Consider the following 24585-nt stretch of genomic DNA (forward strand, 5'->3'; position numbering starts at 1 on the left):
TGCGAGGTGGGTGGTTAGAAATAATTTGACTATTGAACAGCTTACAAATGGAATACAAATAACTTGCACTGATTTGGATGGCAAAAGCCTCTTACTTCTGAAATTTAGCTTAAAACTAGAAATCAGCTTCTCTGTTGCTACACTTTGCAGTTAAGTCATAATTGTGTGTTTGACATTAGTCTGTTGCCATGGATAGTAGGAATCAGGGTAGGATGTGATGACATCAAAAGGTCACTTCAATCTCTAATAGCTATGGTTCTGGGAATGACTAATGGCATTGTGCTGTTACAAATGTAGAGCTGGAGCAACACGATGAACTGTAACTGACTCTTGTATAAGCATAAATACCTCTGAGATTTAGAAGAAAGGATGACAGAGCCCTGTTTAAAAAGTGAATGGGTTTGTTTTTCATCTTCTTCCTTTCTGAAAGAGATTGCATGCCTGGTCATTGGAGAGGGTCATTTTGTTGGTACGAAAATGTAACAGCAAAATGGATGTATCAATAAATGTTATTTCTGGTACAAACCCATGATTATATTTAAACTATTAACTCTGGATAATTATTTACAGGGGATTTTCTTGGACCAATAAACATCACTATTTTGGTATTTCAGAAATTTCAAGACTCTTTTAAGATGTGGCTCTTTTCATCTGATCACAGGAAATAAGGGATAATGTTTAATTTCAGAAGGACATATTTGAAGTGTCTAACTGAAACCACGGAGTTCCTGCTTGATTTGGAACAGTTGGGCTTGATCTGGCAGAAGAACATGACCAAGTCATTCTGAATTGTTAACACAGTCCTGGTGATTATGTCAGAAAATCTTTAGGGGATGGGAAAGAGATTGAGCACAGATTTCTACTACAGTAAAAACTGTTCAAACAAAAATAAACTCAGAAAATGTAAATTGTGGCTGTTTGGTAGAACTTCTGTGATGCTCTAATGTAATCTTTTTATTTACTCATGCAGTTCATCAGGAAATTTAAAAAAAATATATAAAACAATATATATTAATAAATCAAAGTTTTTCCACCATCCCTCTCCCTTTTGTTTCATATTTTCTCCCACTTCCCTTCCCTTCTATTCCCTTTCTCCCTCCTTCACTTCCTCCTTTCTTTCCTTCCTTCCCTGAATTTTTGAAAGTGAAGGCATTCTATAATCTGTCCTTCTGTTAAGCTGGCTGTTTTACCACCCAGTTGTGTAACCTGTGATGTATTTATTAATCATTCAGTGTTGCCACATGTTTCATTGCACATTTTGCATTCCTGAGAGCTGTTTGTAGGTGGTTTCCTGTGTTTGCAAATCTGGGCAATCCAGCCCAAGCTGCTATTCCCTGCTGCTGAGAAGAGGGGGAATCTCCTGGCCATTTGCAGAGGCAGTTGCACTTTCTCTGTAGCAGGAGAATAACCAAAGGAAGAGTAAATCCATTCTTTAATCTCGAGTGCAGAGGTAATTTCTTCTCCAGTATTAAGTTTCCTTCTGAGGGTGCACAACTGTACCCTTGGAGCATGTCTTGTGTCTTGGCACATGCTAGAGATGATCAAAGTAGCAGCTTTCATTTAAAGAGATAGAAAAGCAGGGTTGCAGAACATGCAGGGATGGGTATAAAACCACAAAGTACGGAAGAATCACAAGAGCCAAACTATATTAAATGCATCTTTTTCAGCAGTTTGCCAGTGTGCAAAATGACAAGGTAGGTCAGGTGACACAGTTCTGAAATAGTTAAGTCACTTGTATAGAATTTGGGCATGTATATTTTTTTTGGTATCCATTTTTTGGTTCTATAGATAATCAATCCATCCATTAAAATACTGTTGCTATTTTCCATGGCAGTGAGAAGCAGCATTTTTCTTACCAATATTTTTTGTTACTTATGAGATGAATTCAAACTCTGCTATTAAATGACAATGAATAAACCTAGGCATCCATTAATGAGAAAAAGATTCTCAAAGGGAAGCTGATTCAATTCATACTCATACTACTTTTATACAAACATAACATTGAATCAAGCAAAGCATTTCCATAGTATTTCTATAATTCATGTATTAATTTCATGTCATTAGAGATTACATTCTCAATACACAAATAATCATTGAAATACATATTTTAGGCACCTGGTTCTTTTCAGGAACTTGAGCTCTCAAGTATTGCTTGTAAGTAATCATCAGTATCAGTAATCTCCACAAGATTTATTAATGCCTTGCTAAAAAGCACTGATGTAACTGTCCAGCACTCTTTTTCTTTTCATATAGGGAGATGAAAATCCCAAGCTCTGTCAGCATCAGCTGGCTTGCATCCAATAATTTGAAATGGATTTAAGTGATCACTGGGCGTGAACTTCTCCTAAATATCAGGAGAGTAGGTAATAAAATAAAACCAATCAGTCAAATTGTAGCAGCTCTTCTCTTTGTCCTACTGGGAGGAGAGGGTGAGATCATCGTTCTGTGAAGCTGGAGTGACCTGCTGACTTCTTTGTGTGCTCGCCTGCGTGCTTTCCTCTGGCACAGCAAGAGACAGGCATTGCTTAGTGAAGCTCAGAGACCTGGTGACAGTTCATGTCTCCATAATTTTACTTTTTCTTATGTCGCACTGTAGAAAGAAACAGGTTAATTAATGAGAAGAGTGATGCACAGCTTTGCTTCTCATTGTTATGTCTCAGAGCAAGGCCCATGAGAGCACTGGGAGTAATTATGTTATATTTCCTTCTGGTTTAGCTACCAGGCCTGGAGTTGTTCACAGCAGATTTTACAAGAATTTCTTGCTGTCTTTAAGACTGGCATTCATCCTCGATGTCTTGGAATAGTTTAGGATGTGTCATTTCAATTCTGAGGAAAAGATTTGCTGAGCTACCTTCTATGAATGAAAAAATTGCACCTGTGGGAGTTTTCAATTTTTTTTCTCCTGAAGTTTCATGTGCCCATACTGCATTGTAATGGATGGCATGATTTTGTGATTTCTTTATTCAAGACCAAAAGCAGCCAATTTCAATTTCTATACAATATGCATTTTTATTATTTGTCTCCTCTAGAGTGATAGAAGGTACAGTACAGTAGGTTAACACAAAATGCTACGAACTGAATTCTTAAAATACAAGTTACACTTCTATATATTGTGTGTAGTAAGACAAGATTTCCTTTTTCATGTGCCAAATAGGCTTCTATTTAAAGCACAGCTATGAGAAGATATGCTAGCAGTCAAAATTCAGCTTGGTTTTGGATTGTTTATCTAAAAACCATCTAAATGAATTAATCTAAATAAAACAATGAAAAAGGAGTTGCGTCTACATGTAACTGAAAGTCTGTTGTGATTTCCTGTACTTTGAGGAAACACCAGTCAATGAGAACTCCTCAATAGTTCCAGTAATTTCAGCTGGAAAGGAAAATATTTTTAAGGATCTCCAGTTAGAAACTGCAGAGAGGGGCTTAATATATTGTAGTTACTCTGAATTAAGATTAAAATGTTGCTTGATAGCCCCTGGCTTTTTTTAGGTGCAATTATTCTGAGTGCATGATAATACTTGTAAGTGACTGTGTGTGCTTTAAGCTCTCCACTCCTTGATATGCTCTTGAACTTGTGCCACTTTGCACGGGGCACTGAATCAAAGGTGCTGATGGGGTGACAGAGGACTGACATTATGAAAATTAACACATCCTGAATTGCTATCCAAGAAACACAGACAGTGTATATTTTTAGAGTTACACTCATTGTTAACTGACATTAAATACACTCTTGTCATATTAAAATGCTCTTAGGGCTGCTACTTAATGATTCACTGTGATTTTATGATGGCACATGCTAAATATTCTAAGAAATTTTCACTTATGAACTAGTTCAATAGGAAAGGGTTGCATCAACCTAATGTATTATTATATAAGTGGTATTTTCAGTGCTGCTCACTGAGTATTGTCAGATTCTGGTGTATTTGGTTGTATGATATCATTACAGTTTATGATAGCCAAGACTGCTAAGAGAAATTTGATGTAAAGACAATTAAACACGAGTATGTTCATGCATGTGCACACCTGTGTATGCAGAGCTCATAACTAACTGCTTTCAGGTATTTTAGTTACCAAGCAGGAGACCACCATCCAAAAGGTAAGCAAGCCACATAGGTAAACTGCTTTTTGCTTTAGGTAAGTCTTCAGCTTCTAAATATGCCTTACAAGCAGCTCTGCATCTAAGATGCTTACATTTTAATCAAGTGCTGTCAAACTTTTGTTGACTAAGGGAGAGATTAACCTATAGCTGTTTACTCAAAGATCGAATAGCAAATAAATTTTACAGTGTTAAAGGATGGTGGAAAATTATCTGTGAACCATTTGAGAATTCTTTCATGCCCTGCCAGTTTGATGGTCTAATTTGAGTAATGAGCAAATTTTTTTTATGCCCTGTATACGAATTCTGCAAATACCTGGGTTGCAGATTTAGTATCACTGCAAGGATCCAGTTTTCTGCTACCTATGATAAATGTATACTACAGTGGCTGATAAATTATATTATCCACTTTACCTTACAAAAATGCATTCTAATATAAAAAAAATTCAGAGCAATTCACAGTTTACAGGATGCCAATGGCCTTTACAGGATGTCAGAGTAAAGATCAAAGGGTTCTTTTTAATCCTAAAATATTTTAGGGACGAAAATGCACAGATTCATAAGTGGATAAATAGGTGATATAAGTAGCCACTCACAGAGGAATCCTGACTTCACTGGAGTCAATCTTCTTATTTCTTTCTGTCTTCTTTTCTCCTTGAATTTTCTTAATAAACATTTTGAAAACTGTGTTTATATCTGTTTGTTCTGCTTATTTGAGATAGCAGGATTAGGCAGAGACTGCAAAGAATATGGCCATGAATGTCTGTTTCTGTCTATGACCACCTTAGCTCTAAACATTTGAAACAAAAATTCCTGATGTCCTCCCCTGCAAAAGCACAGTAGCAGTTTGTCTATTGAATATACTAATACTTACTTAACATTCCATATATGAAATTCCATTTTTTTCTGCGTCAATTTGTAGCTTCCATGAATAAATACATCTTACTGTGGTCACCTGCTTAAAATCCAGTCTGTCTGCAGAAGATATTCTACACTGCCAAGACTTGTGTGATATTAAACCCAGGAAAGCAATTGCTATCCTCCTGATGTGTAGCATAAAGACACACTCTAAAGAACTCAGCTGAATGACTCTTGCTTTAACACAGCTACTCACCCAGAAAATAAAAAATTAGTATGTAAATATTCCAGATAACAGTATTAGCTGGAATTTCACTTGGTCAAAACAAACAAGAATATAAAAGAAGCCTGTTTGAGGAAACAGGACAGGAAACAAGGAAATTTGTCATGAGGAGTTTTCTGGTAGAAGATACTGGCTCCAGATGCAGAAGATTTAAAGAAGTGGCCAGAACAGTACAATAGAGAGGAAAAAAATGGGTTCTGAGGGAAGTTTCCTCCAAAGTGATCTGCAGTGTCTTGAGGCAATGCCATTATTCTATTGAGATCAATGGGACTTTTCTCTTGGCTTTACAGCAGCCAGGATCTCACTTTTGATGCTTATCACTCATGCTTGACCTTGCAGGCAGGGAAGTCATTGCAATTTCAAGTGCCTCAGAAAAGAACCTGTGCCACATGACTGTTGGGCTGGGTATGAAGCCAGTCTTTATGTGTCAGAAAGGCAGAGATACACAATGCATCTGAAGTGCTTCAAAGTCAGATTTCTGTATCAGATCCCTGTGTTTACAGAGCAGGAGGAAAGCTGGGCATGTCTGGATTTATCCCACATGTTGACTCACAGCTCTCCTATTCAGAGCCAAAACCACTCCTAGTAACACTTCCAGTCACCAACAGCACTGCCAGCCAGCAAAAGCAGATAACAGCAGAGGTAAACTTCCAGTCTGCTTTAGCCTGAAAACTTGAATCTTGGTGGAAAAGGGATTTTAGATGTTGGAAGTAATTGGAAACACATCAGGCATCTTCTATTCAGTGGTCAAGTCTTCAAAGGCTTTGTGAACAGTGGAAGTTTCTGCATTGGAAAGCCCTCCTGAGCTACAGTCTTCAGTGCCAAAATTGGTAAGTCTGTGTTGTAGCAATAAGCTTACCTGAGGAACTTAAAATGGGAATGAATTTGAAATAAAAAAAGAATATCTGTGCTTGACTTGCACTGTTTTACATATAATCTCTGTTTAATTTACAAGTAGAATTTCCCCTGTACTCCTGCTATCTGTAATGTGGGCTCTGACTATCCTGAAAGGTACTTTTTTCCTTCTTATTTCAGAACCAATACGCGAATTCTTTAAGTTGCTGTCATGAAACTTTTCAGTCATGTAACTAGACTGCTAAAAAGTCCCATTGATACAAAATCCAGTCTCTAAATACTTAGCAGATTTGGAAAAATAGAATAAATTGAATGCATGCCAGTATCTTCTGACACTATTTCAAGCAGAGATGATAGTGAATGTACACAAGAACCTCTTAAAGATGTGTTTAACAATTCCTGTACTTTATTTAGGAATTCATCACCTTTCAGTTGTAAGTAAAGGATGAATGACACTCTTTTATTATATTGCAAGGAGATTTTCATGCTATTTAATGTGTGTCTTCTCTAAAAGATAAACATAATTATAAGGATTGTGATGACCACCTCATGAGGGACAAAGGACAAAGTAGACACTATTTGTCTGATGGAATTTATTATTTTTTAAACTATTTTCAAAAATCTTTGTATAAAACATCTTTCACAATATACAGTGTCCCACTGGCAGGTTTAATTTAATGGCAACTGGCACTGAATTCCTCAAAACCTTTACACAACCTAAGGTTTTACTTTATAATTGCATTAATGTCTTGACGTATCTAACCTTCATGGTACACATCATGCACAAACTTCCTTCAGGACTGTGGACAGGAGGTTTATGCACCTACCTGATATTAGCTCTTAGAGTTTAGCTTAGCATTTGCTCCTACAGAGTTTAGAAAATGTGTTTGAAATAATTTAATCTTATTGAATATATTTACCCAGTAGAAAGAAGATGATCTTTTCTTGGATCTGGAACAATAGTCTTAGTTACCCCCAAGCTTCAACAGGTTTCAAGTTCAGTTCAGCTTTTGATTTGAATTCCATCAGTATGAGTACTTGCTCTGGCATCTGAGCTGATTGACTAAGTCACCTCAGGCAGTTGAAATCTGCTTCAATTCGTAAAATTGGCTTGAGATATGAGTTCTCTGGCTTCTTCTTCATTAAAAGGTGGGCATAGATGCAGAACTTGGGCAAACATGTATAATGAAATTGAGCAGCTTATTGGTAATCACCAGTGTTTTATCTAAAGAAAAAAAAAAAAGAAGAATTTGGAAGAAGTGAAAATGAAACAGGGTAGCAGTCACAAATGAAACAAGAGATGTCCCTTGCTGTTGTACCAGCTTCTTAATCCAGACCTTTCAGGCTCTGCAGACAGAGTGAAAGGGTGAGGGATGACCAGGTCAGGCTCTTTTGAGGCTGCATAAATCATGACTACATCCTTTCAATGGATCTCACACCACTGATCTTGGAAGTAACATGAGAAGGCCTGGGTGTCCCATCCTGCCCATGAATGCTTGGACCAGAACGGCTGTGGTGGGTCTCACTTCTGCTTTGTGGTTTCCAGTGTAATGCCACATCACTCCTCCTCATTTCTGTGGGCTTTTGCTGCAGTTGCATATGGACTTTTCTGTAGCCAAGTTTTCCACAAGCAACATAATATATAAAATATGGCTGCCATCCAAAGCTAAATATTGTTCCAGTTCTCTTTCCTGAGATGAAAAAACCCAAAAAACATTATGATAGAGTCTCCTAGAACTGTCTGATAAAAGAAGCAAAATTAGGGTAACATTTCTAGCTCTGATTTTCTTGTTGCATAAGCAAGTGAAAGGAAAGCATTACATTTCTATTTTCACTATTTTGTTGGCTTAGAATCTATACCAAGGAAATGGGAGCAGACAAAAGCAGCAGTATATGTTCAGCATAAAATCTTGCAACACTGCAATAGCAATAGAGGAAAGATTGCTTTGTGTCTAATTTCCATGGAAAAATTTGAAGAATAGTCAACAGAAATGTATCTGAGCACTCTGAATAATGGTATCCCAAAATTTAAGGCAAGAAACTTAAAAATCAATTTTAAGAAGACTAAGGATAAGATTTTCTCTCATTTGTGTGTGAAAGAAGAGAGAATGACAGAAGCCCCCCACCAAAATGAAGTGGATTTTAGCTGCCATTCCTCCCTTCTGGGATCTGTCACGTTTGTTGAGAAAAGCTCTTCCATTTCTTGTGCAGAAGGGTCGATACTGGGTCTCATTTCCATTGCTCTGTTTCCACCTAGTGCTCAGAGTGCACATTGCACCAAGCTGTGCGTATGTTCTAGAACCCAGAACGGCAGTTCGGTGTCGCTCTCTGTTTTCGGGGAATCTGCAGTACAAATAAGCAAATGTGAGATTAAATATCACTTTTATAAAAAGCACCTGTTCCTGGAACAAAATCTGTCAAGCGTCTGTATGGTCTTTGCCGCATGATCTGTGCAGAAACAGGAGTGAGAGTTATTTGGTTTAACTCGTAGAATCCCTCTTGTGGATGCATTTTTTTGGTGGTAGTTCTCTTTTTAACTGAGGACAAATAAATGCATGTGGATAAAAAGGATCAAAATAATTGAGAGACATTCATTATGCTCACAGGAAAAAGTGCATGCTCAGGATGCAGACTAGAAAGGGATTGCTAAGACACCTGGAAGCTCTGAGCTGGACTCATCTGGATAGTCTTTCCCCATATAGTTCAGGGTATAAAACACCTTTCACAATTTATAACAATCATAACTTCTTAGTAACACAACTGGAGGATTCAAAAACCTGATGGTGTTGCAGGATGAAAAAACGGACAGATTTTGTGATGGACTATGAAATTTGTATTTTTTTTTCAGGAGGTTGAAAAGAGCTAAAGACAACTTATGGATTTACTTTGTCAAATGTAGCAGGAGGCTGATGGACAGATGCAAGCATGCACAGACAGGACAAGTGATGTTTTCAATAATTTTCAGGTTCTAAGACAAAATTTTTATGGTATATATGGTTATAAAAAGCAAAAAAGCTAAATAACTCCTAGCTGTACCACAGGCACCATCTGAAAAACACAGGATAGTTATTTCCCCTGATGTCTGATGTGTGGGAAGACGAAACCTCCTGTTCCACAATTTGTAGTTTGAACATTTTCTTTGGAAAAACAGCTTGAGCTCCTGCATTTCTGTTGTGCTTTCGCTTTGAGCATGTGCAAAATATGGATGAGGTAATGCCCAGACTAAGAAACTGCCATGTCCTTGGTTTAGGAGAGCGTAGTAAGCTCTGCTTTAACAGGTAGGAGGCAGCACAGCTGTGGCCATCTTTTCTTGGGTAAAAGCAGGGTACCAATCACAAATGAAACGTCTTAACTCTGAATAACTGAGAGGCCCCTTCGTACTACACCAGTTGTGATAACATTTGTTTTATAATAAAGCTTCTGCATCTCCTCTGGTGTATTATGTGCCCAGCACTGACTGCTGCATTAAGCCACCCTGAAAACCTGTAGTGCACCAAACTCCTTTTAGGTCATCTGGGTACTCCTCTCCCAGTTTAGATGAGAGGCAGACACCAAGCTATTTGCTACAAGCCATGCAGATACCTCTACAGAGGCATATATGTATGTCAGTAGGGAACTCCAAATACAGTGAACTTCCTACAGAATTTACATTTTTCTGGGTAGAGGCAACAGGCAAGCTGAGGTTTTTTTACAGTTCCAGTTTTAGATTTAAATTTCATTTTACAGAACAGCTTATTTAATCTTACAAAAGACTAAGTGCGTAGGACTGTATAGGTGAGCATTTTTCTAGCAGAACCTCCTTGTTAAAATACTGTATCTCTTTTAGCACTGTGGACATTGCTATGAACTCTGAGCTACAGAATTGTTCAAGTTTCCACCAGTTTCTGTTATGCAACCTTCTTGCTCAAATAGCAAAATCAAAATTTATTTAGAGTCAAATTCTCCTTATTTGTGAAATAATATTAATTAAATAGTGTTTTTAATGGAGAATGCATGGGGAGGTATAAGTGTACTGTACTATTGTATTATACTGTTGCTACCTGAGCTCCTCATTCCTGAAAGAAAGTTTCCTGCATTGAAGTGTAGCTTTGGTTTGAGTCCTTAAATGATCTGGCAGGAAATGTAAACAAGGGAAGGGATTGCTGTGGATGTAACTGTAGTAGAGAAGACAGCCCTTGAAGAGGGCAGGGTCTGTATGTGGGGTCTGTGAGAATGTCCCACCCCTCTGGAACCAGCTGTTCTTCTCTTGGATCATAGTAAGGCGAGGGGCTGTTTTATTCTCTACATTTGCCCAGTCAGGCGAAGACTGAGTCTTGTATTATTTCAGAGAGGGTGTGTCTTTCCAAGGGGATGGAACACATGACTTTGTTACAGGAGAAAAACCTACTGCCTGTGTCTGAAAGCAACTACCAAGTGGTGCAAGCAGAATAAATTAATTTTTTAAAGAATGGGATGCCTCAGTATTATCCAATATAATTAAAATTAGTACTTTTACTTCTAAATAATCTTTTGTAATAATATGCTTAGAGTTTCTTGCCGTATCATCTTTCAAGGAACTGCTCTTGGCAAAATAAAAGCTTATTTCCTTAGAGGACTGTATTTATGTAAATACTTAATAGATGATTAAATTAAATTAGCACTATGTCTCCTCTTCAGACTTGTCTATATAGTCCTGTCCTGTGATCTTTGCACTAATGAGTATTTGGATGAAAATGTGTTTTTGATTTTTTTCTAGAGAGAGTGTGGAAAATTAAATCAATTAAATTAATTATCACACTTAAAAATGAGGCGTAACCCTGCTTCAATATTTGTAACATTTCAATGGCAATATCTTGGTTTGAATCACTGTTTTCTGTTGCAGAGGGTGGTAGGAAGAAGCGCATTTCTGCTTTTAATGTTTTCCTTTAGAGAGGCACTGACACATTAGATTAGACCTACCCACCATCCAGGACAGTAATTTGTTTCTGATGGAGCCTGGAGGGAGATGCTTCAGAGGAAGGTGCAAGGACCTGCAATCAGAAGTAAGGGCACTGCTCTTCCTCTAATATTAAAATTAAAGTAATACATCTGTCCATACACCTTGAGCAGCCTCCTGAAAATTCATCTTGTGGTGCCAGAAATAATGAATAAACCCTTCACAGATTTTTCTGTTTATTGCACTGAGTGATTCTGAAACAGCAGAAGCTCTCAACTCTGATCCTTCTTTGAAGCTTCAGTGTTACAAAATGAGGTGGCTGCTGAGACTTGAAGGCACAGCATGGGGCTAGGAGGCAGGGGCAACAATAGCTGGGGCACGTCCCAGTCCAAGATCTGTAAAAATTCACACCTGGACATGCCTAGGTATGTTTACAGAAAATCACTATCCACTGAGAGAGGTGAGCAGATATTTCCTTGTGTCTGTTCCAAGGGATTAATCTAATCCCTTGTGTTTGGTGTTGCGTTGTGATGATTTCAGAACTTGCACTTTTCTTGGTCTTAATCTCAACCTTCTCCCTGAATTTATGGATAGAACTTTCAAAGGTCTCAACAATAAAATTAAAGAAGTTTGAGGGAGGTCAGACATAACCAGAGGTTATGTGACCTCACCACACCAGTGACTTGTCTGCCACTTTACACTCAAACCTGAGTCAGGCCGTCTCCCTGCCTTAAATAATGCATGGAGCCAGAGATCCCTGATTATGGAGCCACCTGAAATTCCCTTTCCCTTTGTGCAGTCACCTAGGAGTGGTCAGTGCAGAATTACTGAGGGCAGAGGATGCCTTACATCTGGCTTGCAGGAGCCTTATTGTGAACTGTACCCATCTGGAACTGGATTCAGGTGGGTGTTCACCACCGTTTCCTCAAGGTATTATTGACTAAGGACCACTCCATTAACTACAAATTGATGAGAAAGTAATAGAAAGGGCATGTGGCCACCTTGGGGTCAGAGACTGCATGAAAGGCCCAGGGGCCAGAATTGGGACTCCACCCGATTGTACGGTGGCACAATTTTCAGGACAACTGTAGAGAAAGCTTGTCATGTGGAACTTTAATTTTGTACATGACCATATTTAAGCTCAGTAAACTAATATTTATATTGTACATACATTAAATTTACTGTGGAATTAAAACACATAAATAGTGCTTAAAGTTTCACTCATCTGCATACTATCTATGAAGTCTGCTTCTAGTGTGTGGTCATGTATTTACCTGAATGCATATTCTGTACCTTGTTGATAAATCAAAACAGTTGTTTATTTTACCTTCCATAGTACTATTGCTAATGAGATACAGTACATCTGTACTCTGATTAACTTGGATGTTCATCATGGAACAACTTCTCTAGTACTTACACAAAACTGCAACTGATTAAATACTTCAGTGGAAATACTGCAATAAAACATGCCTATTTATTATGTTCATCTCCTTTGCTTCTAATACAAATTTATGCTTACATTTAAACATCTTCCTCTGTGTGAATTTTGGATTTTGGGCTTCTAATATTCTTTCTTTTTGCAAACTTTTTAATAGTAATTTCTGTCATAACAGAAGAATAAAAATAAATCAGTACATTTTAGTAATTAAAAGAAATTATTTAGAAGGCAGTAGTGAAGATGGTTTACATTTAATTGACTTTATAATTATAGAGTTGCCAATATATGGGTGATTACCTCCTTCCTTCTTGTTTGTTATTAAATGAAGGGTTCAAGGAAGCCCTTAATTTTTTCTGCATGGTTGTCAGAGATGGGATGTGGCAAGAATGGGACAAAATGAGGAAGGAAGCAGGTTAATGCTGTCACATAAAAAGAAGATCTATATAATTAAAGAGAGAAAGCATGGGCTTCTTTTCAAAGTTATTAATTCTGGCTTGGTCTTCCCTCTGGGTAGTAGCAATTTATATGGTGTACATGCTGCTTAGGGAGAAGAGAAATTGGCTTTCATCACAAGAAGCAGGATGGTCACAAGTGCTTTAGAAGGTTGGATCTAATCTGGTAAAGGCACTAGTGCTGCATGCCAGGGCTTAGTGCTGGGGCTGATACTGCTCTCCATATTTATGAGGGATGAGGACAAGGGGCCCAGTGCACCTGCAGCATGTTCACAGCTGGTACAAACTGGGCAGACTGGCTGGTGTGCCAGTGGTGGTGCTGCCATTCAGAGGGACTGAAGCAAGCTGGAGAGCAGGGCAGAGAGGAATCTCAGCTTCAGCAGTGGTAAAGGCAAGCCCTTATATCTGTGCAGCAATAACCCCAAGCACCAGTACATGCTGGGGACATGCTGGCTGAAAAGTTGCTTTGCTTAAAAGGTCCTTGGAGTGAAAGTTTTCAGAAAATGGAAAACCAGATGATCATGAGCTGCCAATACACCCTTCATGGCAAAAAAGGCCACCCTTCCTGGGCTGCATTAGTAAGAGCATTGCCAGCAGGATGAGGAAAAGGATCCTTTTTCTCTTCAATGTTGGTGAGGCCACATCTGGAGTACTGTGTCCAGTTCTGGATTACCCAGTACAAAAACAGTGTGGTTCACTGGAGTGAGTCCAGTACAGTGATGATTAAAGTACTGCAGCACTTTTGACTACTATGGAGGTCAGACAGCTTCTTTTAAACCGCAAGTGACAATAGTTCCTGTCATTCAAATCCTATCCTCAAATTTTACCCTTCCCAGAAGTGCCTGAAAGATATCAAAGACCATTTATATGAAAAAAGTGTTGATATCAGACAAAGATGCTCCATATGGAAAAGGACATGAATTGGTAATAATTGGCAAATCACCCATACATACCAAATTATATTTTTATAGCCTTTCCCATACGTATGCATGTAGAGATCTGAACAAAATGTGATTTGTAGATGAAAGAAAAGCTAACGCAATACTTCAAGAAACTTTGGACACCGTCAGAAAGGCCATAGATGGTTCCTTCTAAGTGCTAGAAAATCCTTTCAATTGAAATCCTGTGGGACACCTCTTGTATTAAAAACACTGTAGCTGTTAGGGGAGGGAAATTACTAATAACAATCACTTATAACAATAGGACTGAATTTAGAGAGAGGTTAAAATATTGGTTTTGAGGGGTTTTTTTGGTTCCAATTGTTACTAAATTAAGGTGCTAACTTGAAAGAGCTGGTTTCCTGACTGTTGTAAACCACCCAAACACGCTCTAGCAATGGAATGGACTTGGTCTACCTGAAATATTTTTTTCTCCACATGCTTTGCTTCAGTCCTTTTGATTATGAGACTTGCAGTGAATTAAATCTTAATATTTGGTGATCTGACCAAAGCAATCTAGTTGGAGAGCACAGCCAAAGGCAGGACAGGCCAGGCACAACTGTTACTTTTGGTGGGAATGTGGTACTAGATCAGTTTAAACTGATAAAGAAACCAACCCTTGGTGTTCATTGCCAAACCTATTGTCAACACCCATTTACTGGATCACTTCTCTGTACAATTAGATAAATTATAGAGATATACTGGTTCATGACAATCTCTGTGGTATTTCCTGAACATGCAGTCCCTGCAGTGATACCTTTGGCTGTTTAGGAGGCTGACCTTGCAAAACCCTGAGAAAAAATTGTATTGAGAGGCTATAAATGCCCTTGCCCTCGTGCCCAAACTTCTGAGTATTGCTTGTTTGCGGCATTGTCTTCCAATCACTTGGTTCCCTTGTTTGTAACTCATCAACCCTCTTTCCTCATCCTCTGTGTTTGCCTTTATTTGCTCCTTCTACAACATAATTCAGATATTAATCTGTCCCAAACACAAGCCATGTGGATGGAATAGCTGACATACCATGCATTGTTCATGGCATAGTTCTCATGCTCATCCTGTCTCTCTTCATTTGATTGCAGTTTTTCTAAAGTGTACAATTTCCAGACAAAGAATTTTCTATTTTTTACACAAACATCTCTACCACTGCTTAAAACAGAAGGAGACATTAATCTTCATTTACAAGGATACTGTTCTTGAAACCCTTCATGAACACTGCCATGGAGGATTTGCATTGTCAGGATATGAAATCAGACTGATCTTTGACCTTTGAGATCCTTTCTTGCTTACTTCCATTTTTCCTTTGGCATAGTTTTCCTTCATTCTTATTTCAAATCCTCTTCAGTTACTTTGATACCTGCTTCCAAATTTCAGTCTCTCTCTGCTCTGTGTCTTCCCAGCAGTGGCACTTGCAAGGCACAACTCCACTCTCCTCTTTTCATGGACTAAGTGTTGTTCTGGCAAACAATGATTTGTGAGCTTGTCATGGTGCTCCCTTATTACCTTTGGAGGGAGAATTTAAAAGATGTATTTACTCAAATAACTAAATACTGAACAGGTTTCCTGGGAAGAGGTCATGACACAAAGCCTGCCAGAGTTCAAGAAGTGTTTGGACAATGATCTCAGTCATGGGGTGTGGTTCTTGAGGATGTCCCACGCACGGCCAGGAGCTGGACTCAATGATCCTGTGTGTCCCTTCCAGCTCAGGATATTCTATGGTTCTCCTGGACCTTCTGGCATTGAATGTTTTTATTTTATTGAATTTTGAATAACATTGCAAGTACTATAGCATAATGCCACAGGAGAGAGAAATAAAATTAATAGATTTACCAGCTTGGGGAAGAAAAAGTGGTTTCAAAATGTTGCCTAGAGAATAACATTGAATCCTTCCAAAACAAAGACTTCAGTGTTGTTTGCAATAACGGCAAATGGCTTTTTGTATGTACAGAATTTTGTATATACACTCTGCTCAGCTGAGTCTATTCTCCTACACTAAACAAGCTATTGAAATGGATATTCCAGACATCTCTTGTGAAATCTGTTTAAGAAAGTTTACTCTTATTTTCAATTCAATTGGAATTTTCCTTGGTTCCAGTAGGATATCCAGAAGAAGGAAATACCCACTAGGTCTCCAAGGCTCAAAATCAGTGCTATGTCTATAAAAGATTTAAAATTATGTCAATTCTCCATGCAAAGCTTCCAACAAACAAAAAAGATTTAGGTTCAAAATCATGTCACTTTTCCAAGGTTCCTGGGAACTTGCAGCCCAGACTTTGTACTGGGGAGTTTCAGACCTTGAAGTGGTGGCCCCAGCAACACTATCAAATAACTATTGTACAACTCTGAGCAGAGAAATTGTTTGATCCAGAAGCTGCTTGTCCTCACCACAGCTATTTTTTGCAGAAAACCACAAGATTTTACTGGCTGAATTCAATGGCATGTGGATTGAGCTCTCCAAGGAGTGCAGAGAACAGCAATTCTGGCAGTTTCATTTCCCCGCTGATGGCAAAAATAAAGAAAAAAAGGAGAGCAACAGTGTGACACAAAACTGCTACACTGGATTTTGTGGTATTGCTTAAACAGAGAGTCAGTGTGCAACTCAGCTGTTTGTAACCACAGGAACAGAAAATGTTATTTGGAAGGAGGGAGGATGCACACCAAATCTACTATGTTTCAAACCTGACAGTGTTTCTTTAAAATGTTCTTAAACCTGTTTAACACACCCCTACTTTTCACCACTCCCTGGGAACATGCACCACTTATAGCAACTTGTAAATCAAGAAAAACCAAACCCAGCAATTTATTCTCCAGTGCACACTGGATATTTTCACACACCCAGCTTGGCCATATAATTAAGTTACAACAAAGCTCACTGGCTTGGAGGTTTCTGCTTCAACCTAAAATGAGTTCAGCACTGTGAGTTTAGAATTCTCAAATATTCCGGAGCAGAATTGCTTATTTCAAAGTTATATTAAGAAAACTAAGAAAAAATTTAGAAATCAAAGATTGTGATTATGTACAATGCTATGAGGTTCTATTCACAAATTCACAGAAGATGCCAAAACTCATTTATACTGTTTTATCTGGAGGTCAGGGATGTGAACACAGTGAATATAGACACCTACAAGTAAAGTAGTTAAACACCAAAATTCAAGTTTTACTGTTGCTATAGCTAGAGGAGTCAAATGCAGAAAAATAGGACATACTCTTTCTAAGAATAAAAGTAATATTTCCTTTGTACCCGTGAGTGAAAGGGATGAAACTGTCAGGAAAGCACTTTTTTGTTTGTTTGTTTTTCTCTCTTCTCTATTCTCTCATCTTACAATTTCTTTGTGTGTTAGACTCCTACATGGCCAGATTATAGTTTTCTAGACACACTTTTTGTGTGAAGGGCTACAGTGCAGTAGGGGAGCATGTTTTTATAGATGCAGTACTGTTGAGGCTGCAGAATAAGCTTGAATTTTTTCCAGACAGAGAGAAAATAAACCCCTGCATCCTCATTTCTTTTTCCTTTTAATTTGACAAGAAGCCATTGCTTTCTGCAAGAGAAAAAAAATATTTGAAATTCTGCCATTACATGGAATTCATCTGACATGTATAGGTATCTACACTGTAGGTGCCTAAATCTGACTTGTCATTTTTAGGCTTCCTTTCAAAACAGTGGAGAGAAATGGTAACTTTCACAGCCCAAGCCACTGACCTACTTTAATCTGCTTTTGTGTGAGATTACTTTAGGGGTGTCTTGAGTGATGAATTTAGAGATAGGAGCCTAGCTTTTGATGTAGTCTAGCTTTTTTTGCTAAATAGGGCCTGTGATGGAAAGTCTCGCCCAGCTCTGAGGAAACAAGTGGTTGAAAATTGCTGTCACTGCTCTCTTGTCTCCTTCATTGAGTAGAATTCAAATTCTTTACTTACACATTAATTGGCATTTACCTCTCCCAGACTAATAGCCTGAGAGATCCAGAGAAGATGAGCTAATGGAGAGAGAGATCCAGAGAAGCCTACACCTGAAATTACTGGGTTCTTCATGTTATGCTCTTACTGCACTGTGGCAGGATCTGGAACCTGAGGAACTTATCTGGGCCTCTGTGATTACATCCAGATAATTATAATAATTCTGTTTTGATTCTTTCCCTTGTAATATCACCCAAATTATTTAAAAATCATCCCATTTCAAAGCCCACCCTTGTTTTAATTTCATTTAGCAGCAGCAACAAAAACAAATTAAAAACCCTTCAATTCTCTTTCATGTACTGAACATTAAAACTCCTGTAAAAGTTCTTTTTTCTGCCAACATTCTTTCCAAAGTACTCATAATTTGGAAAACAATTTTTAGAAGAATATAATTTACTCAAAATAAAAGGGAAGGAAAAATTGATATTTAAAATGTACTGAGTTTGATATCAGTCTATTGGCCAGTTTATATCAAAGGACAAGTTTTTTGAAAAGGCAGGAAGAAAACTCAGTTATTCCTTCAGCTTTCCAGCTCATAAGGCCCTATTTACAGATGTGTTGATTAAGGAAATGTATTCTCCTTTCCCTCACATAGTTTGTGATTGAAATCTGCACCTGAAGTTTATTCCTTGGAAGATGCTTGGAAATGCTACTAAACCTTCTAATTCTGTGGATAAGGGAGAACAATAAGTCAGCTGAATTATTTTGCAGGGAAGGGGAATGTGGAGGGCTGATGCCATTTCCATGGTACCACTTTAAATTTTACTCCTGCAGATGAACTACATAAATCTGCTTTGCTATTTTTTCTGTTATTTGAACAGGTGAAAAATTTTTACTGGATTGCAAAGGTATTTATTAGCAAGGAAAGTTCGTACACATCTTAAACATGTACGAACAAAGTAAAATTCTCTCCATGTTTACATATTTGCATACTTTCCACATTTGTCATGTAAACAAAGACAGTCTGAAGAATTAAAGTGACAATGCTCTATGACTCTCAGTTGAGGGACTGAATGATAAATCCTTCGCTAAGATTTGTTTTAATACCTGACAAATCAACATTCCACAGAAAAAATGGTATCACTTTGATTGTATTGATAATTGTTTGCATTATCATCAAATAATTAGGAAAGAATTTTAATGCAATTGAAGTTATGTGTGTTATACAACTTTTGACCATAGAGGCATAACATGACAGTGGCACTCCTTGGTCAGCCCCGTATTCTGTCTCCAACAGCTGCCAAAAGCAAAATTCTGAAATTAAGGAAAGAGTGGAAGAACAGGGAGAACATTTAAGTTGCTTTCCCTAAGTGTCCTTAAAGTCTCCATCAATTTGCTTCTCAAGGTCCTCTTTAGCCCAATGGAATTTCTGTTTATTTAGTAACCATCACTGCTTTTCTATTCCTCAAGCTTGTGTCTCATTCAGCTATTTGACATATGGGTACACACACATGCCTATATAAGTACATGCTTGCATACACACACACATGCACAAGTACAGGCAGGCATGAGTATAAATAAACTATTTCATAAACTATTGGAGATACATCTTCTTGCAGCAAGGAGAGCTTACATCCTACATACAGAAAGAGACACCTCTCTTTTTCCTTCTTCTCTTCTCTTCTCTTCTCTTCTCTTCTCTTCTCTTCTCTTCTCTTCTCTTCTCTTCTCTTCTCTTCTCTTCTCTTCTCTTCTCTTTTCTCTTCTCTTCTCTTCTCTTCTCTTCTCATTGATGCCAAATAGCTCTTGTACTGGGGAGAATTGAAATACACCCTTCTCATACTGTTTATGATGTTTTTATACTTACACCTCCTTTCACCACACTAAGACAGTCTTAGCTGATGCATTTGTTCAGTGTGGGGAGAAGTAATTATGCATCTTCAATCATCTTTTTTTTTCTTCTCTGAACCTTTTTAAGTTCAATTCTATCATTTCCGATTCACGTTTTTGGTCTGTGTCTTATTTTTGCAGTTATTGATTTTAGAACACATTTTCTACTAACTCTTTTAAAATAAGCTGTTCTGTGCTAACTATACCACAGCCAGCATCTTCTAGGAACCTTCCTTTCTTCCATGTCCACATTCAGCTTTGATGTGGATGGAGAAAAGGATCACAATCTGTAACATTTGGCTATCATGCACAGCAGATAAGTGAGCTGATAAAACCAGTATGGAATGTACATCAAAGGAAGATTTCAGTAAATAGGTGGGATATTGGTTTGTTGGGTTGCTTTGATTGGTATGGAATTTCCATGTAGGCTTTCAAATGACAATCAATTTTTCAGTCAACTAATTTGATCCAAATAATAAAAGAAGGAATTACAAGAGAAAGCTGCTTAGGCCTAGCAGAAAATTAAAACACAATACCAGGGCAAGGAGAGGAGAACCAGTCTATCAGATAAGTGTAATGTGAACTTCCCCACATGGATATCATTCTTTGGGGCAGATACATCTCCTTATCTGCACCATAAAAAAGAACAGCCTGTGGGGGTTGTCTCCTATGTATTTACAGTGCCCATGACAAATTAAATGCTATAAGAAAATTTCAGACAAGGAGCAGGAAAAAACTTTTCTCTTTTTAACTTTGACTCTTCGAACATATTTTAGAGATGTCTTTTCCTGAGATCTGCACTGTTTGTTCTTTCCCAGTGCTCTTTCAGTGGGGATTTGATAGAGATATTACAAAGTCACTTTTTAATGAAAAAAGCCCATCTAATCCTAATTCTCACACTCCCTCTACTACTCTAGGTCACAATCTGATTCTTTAGCCATCTATGTGAATGTCCTTTGTTAATTCAGAAACTGGTAACAAATTAACAAATAAGCTATTTATCAATGACATAAGCTACAGAACTGGTTACACCCATTCATCTGGTGCCGCACAGATGTCATTTGACTTAGCCAGATTTTCAGCACAGTTTTCCTCAAATAACTGATCTTATCAGTAACTGATAACACAAGTAACTATGTTCTTTAGCTAAGGCAGTAATAGCAGTGGTGCAAGATCAAAATACTCAAGTTTAGCATGCTATGAACTAGACTTTTGGGGACTTCTGAAATATATTTTACTTATTTGCAGAGTCAGGACCTATTCAAATTGTGAGAAAATCAGGCCCAATAACATTAAAGACTGTGTACCTCCATGAAATGCACTGGCACCTGCTATGAACAGAAGACACTGCTCAGACATTTTCTGGGGCAACCAGAAGATGTGAAAATTTTGAGACACTTTGCATAATATTTATGACATTTTTTCTTCCTCCTTTAGTTTATGAACTTTGCCACACCCTTTTGGGAGAACAATGGGCTGCAAATACATCTGTATTGTGACTAAGGTTTTCTTAGCATTCAAAAAATGCATATGAAAAAGGTCTGACAGTGCTCCTTCCTGTATTCAGAAAGGTGTGGTTAAAAAAAGATTGCATGCCTTAATTTATCCAGTTGAAAGGTCTTCCCCAGGAACAGCAACCTACAAGAACTAAAGGAAATGGCTTGGCTGGCAAAAGTTAATCCATAAACACAACATTATCTCTGGTGCATTATGGTATTTCATACCAGACTTTATGAAATGCTGTTCTCACTTTGACAGTAACTTAATCTAGTGAAAGTGTTTATAAGTTCTTCTGCCTCTGTACAACAGCTGTTGCTACACCATATTACAAAATAATTCTTATGTCTACCTATTTTAATCATTCAAATGAGAAAGTGCTGAGAAATTTCAAAAAGAAAAAATGAGAAATCCATACATATTATCTAAATATTCATTTTGACAGTAGTGAGGCGAATATTTGTATGCCATAGTAAAAGGGCTATACCATTATTCTTTCTCCAGTGAATATTTAAACTTTCAGGAGGTAAAAAACCCCAGGCAATTGTGTTCCCTTACACAAAAAAATTATAACTCAGTGGTTAAGGTAGTCTGCTGGTAAAAATAAGCTGTTATCAAAAGCAGGAATTATTTGAACTTGGGTTTAGTCATATGCTAAGTGACTCTTCCAATTGGTGAGCTGTTCCTTTCTTGTCCTGTTCTTTGAGAGAGTTAAGTGTGTGTCGAAGAGTTAAAGAGCACAGTTGCCTGTCTCAAACACTGCTAGGCCACAGAAGGAACTTGCCATAAAATAAGCCACCACAGTGGGCAGAGAAGGGATGAATTTGAGACAGGAAGGCCCTAATTTCAGGCCTGGTAAAGGCAAGATCTGGTCAGCACATTCTGGTTAATGGACCTGGACAGAAATTTTCACCATGGCAAACTGTGTGAAAAGAAACAATGGCTAACAGGCATATCACTGGTCAAACAAGGATCACCCCAATTATGGGACAGATGGCATCTGAGACCACCAGTGGCCACCAAGGCCCCCCAGATATGTCTCTGTGGATACCTGGAACTTGGGCTGGATAAAGGTAGTACTGTTGTCTGTGTGCTGGAGGATAAATTACCTGTCTGTAGAACTTGCTGAAGTTTAGGGCTTGACACACTTCAGTGATCTCAGGCCTAGGGGGAGGTTAGCAAAGCTTGGGAAGAAAAATGTATCACTGATTGCGGACACAAAGAATGCAGAGTCTACAGGCTACAAGGACATTTGGCATACCTCCCAAGATAAGAAAGACTAATAAACACAATTCACAGGGGAGATCATGACAACCAACTCATAACCCACTGACCCATGAAACCCACCAACTCAAAAGAAAGACTGAGCATGCAGACTAATTTGCTTTGGAGTAGAGGGGATTGTTTAACCAATAGAGAAAGAATTCTAATTAATAAGAGATGTATAAATGGGGAAAAGTTTTGAACAAGCCTGGGACCCTCTCTCTAACTCTCTGTCTCTCTCTTTTTCCCCCCATCCCTCTTGTCCCCTTCACCTCTTTTCCATTTATTTCTATCTCTCTACCTCACACTCATTGTTCAAATAAATCTGTATCATTGACTTGCGCATATGGTCTCTGCACCTAAACCTGTGCAGAGGCATGTCTTAATCATTGGGTTGTAAAAGCATGAGCCTTGCACATGAATTAGGCAGAAGAATTCTAATTTTTGAGCATAAAGGAAAGAACAAAGTTGTTACAAAGTACTGCAGGTAGTTGGCACTGCCAGTAGTTGCCCTTTGCAAGGAAGCCCAGGACATGGTTTATTTACCTTTAAAACCCATATCCTAGAAGGAGTAAGGAAGCCCATTAAGAAAAGGCCTTTCCATCTCATTAGTATCATTAGATCTAATGATAGAATCATATTAGATTATTTTATTTTGTCTTTCAAGGAGCACGAGGACCAGAATCTTCAGGGGGAATTTATAATGTTAGAATAACCTGCCATGGGAGAAAGTCATACTTATTTCTCCCTCTCCTTTGTGTTGCAGCCATGAATGTTGGGATTCAGATTCATAGAGACATTCATAATCTGGTTCTGAGTCACACATACCTCTTGGTAAGGTACCTATGCCTACCCATAGGCAATATATTCTCTTGATTAATTATTTTGACCAGAGTGAAAAGTAACTCTGTATAAAGACCTAACACAGGTCTCAACCATCAGCTTATTTTATGCAGGGCTGGACTGGGAATTTAGGGAGGAGCAGGCTGTGTGTTAGTCACCTTCAAGAGGAAGGTGTCACCCTATGCATGAGCATCACTTCCTTTTCTATTTGCTGCACTGGGTTTTTTGCAATAGTGACCCCTTCCCTTTTGACTCAACCTGTTGGAACTGCTGTCTATGTACATAGGTGAGCTGACACTAAGCTTAAGCAAGAAAAATGTGCAGGTGGCACAGATGTGCAACCAACATCCCCAATAAAGATTACATTAACAAGCTGTGTTAGTTTGCTAAATGCTGCCTTGCACCATCCACTGCCTAAACCTATCTATGTGTTTCAGAGTGTTTAGTTTTAGTCATCTTTTGACACGAGATCTATTGAACACAATTAAATTTGGAGAAATCAGGGCCAATTATTAGGACCATACTAGTTAACTTAGTAGGAATAGGATCTGGACCTGAGCAATATCCTCTGTTTGTCCATATTATTATCACACACAGTCCTTGACACAGTATTGTTAATGACAATTATCTGTCTCTGAAAAAAAACTTAGGCATGGACAGATCTCCCTGTTACAAGCTCTGGATTGCTTTCAGCAGGAGTGTGGATGAGACCACACAGTTCTTTTTGAAAAGCAACTTTAGTGATACAGGTACAGAACATGCTGTGCTCCTTGTCCTCAGGCCAGATAATGGGCTTTGGTATGTTTCATTTAATAGCTTAAATGTAGCTGCTTTAACCTATCTTGAAACTAAAAAAAATGAATATTATTTGCTAGGCTGTCGTCAAATCTTTTGGACATACCAGTTATAGAATCTCCTAACCCATAACACCACAGTTAACCTATCCTTCTTGGCAAGTCTGAAGTATTACAGGACTTCTCTTCTGGAGGACTGAGTGTATTAAAAAATATATTCAGTAAAGTATTCTTCCCTTTTTGGGAGGAGTCACAGAACCTTATTTGTCTAAAAATTTTCTTCTGAGTCACTGCTCATTCCCAGCTCTGTGTTGTGAATCTACATAAAAGCTCAATAGAGCTAGGCTACACTATGCTATTTTCATTATGCTGTCTTATAAACCTTAACAAAGATGTGGAGGTAGCACAATATTTTGCAGTAGGGTTTGTACTGAAAAATGGAAAACCAACAAAAATTGACAAGAAAATAATGTAGAGAAAAATGTATTTTATTAGCAGTCAAGGGACATAGAATGTCTAGAAAAGTGGATAAGCTGAAGCTAAGAACACTGAACACAATCATCTTGTTCAGA

General features: G+C 38.1%; 1 protein-coding gene across 6 annotated transcripts in view; it reads left to right on the forward strand.

Moving 5' to 3' along the window:
- Positions 1 to 5843: 5843 nt before the first annotated feature.
- Positions 5844 to 24585, forward strand: part of SCEL (sciellin) — a 68751-nt gene continuing 50009 nt past the window's right edge. For 3 of the 6 annotated variants that reach the window (XM_058825394.1, XM_058825392.1, XM_058825398.1), the window contains exon 1: positions 5844 to 6067. The gene's annotated coding sequence lies outside the window, so the exon portion shown is untranslated. Of the gene's footprint in view, positions 6068 to 23142; positions 23211 to 24585 lie in introns of all 6 variants that reach the window. The other 3 variants (XM_058825393.1, XM_058825397.1, XM_058825396.1) reach the window with 3 other exon arrangements.

Source organism: Ammospiza caudacuta, chromosome 2, assembly GCF_027887145.1.
Source record: "Ammospiza caudacuta isolate bAmmCau1 chromosome 2, bAmmCau1.pri, whole genome shotgun sequence".
Taxonomy (NCBI): domain Eukaryota; kingdom Metazoa; phylum Chordata; class Aves; order Passeriformes; family Passerellidae; genus Ammospiza; species Ammospiza caudacuta.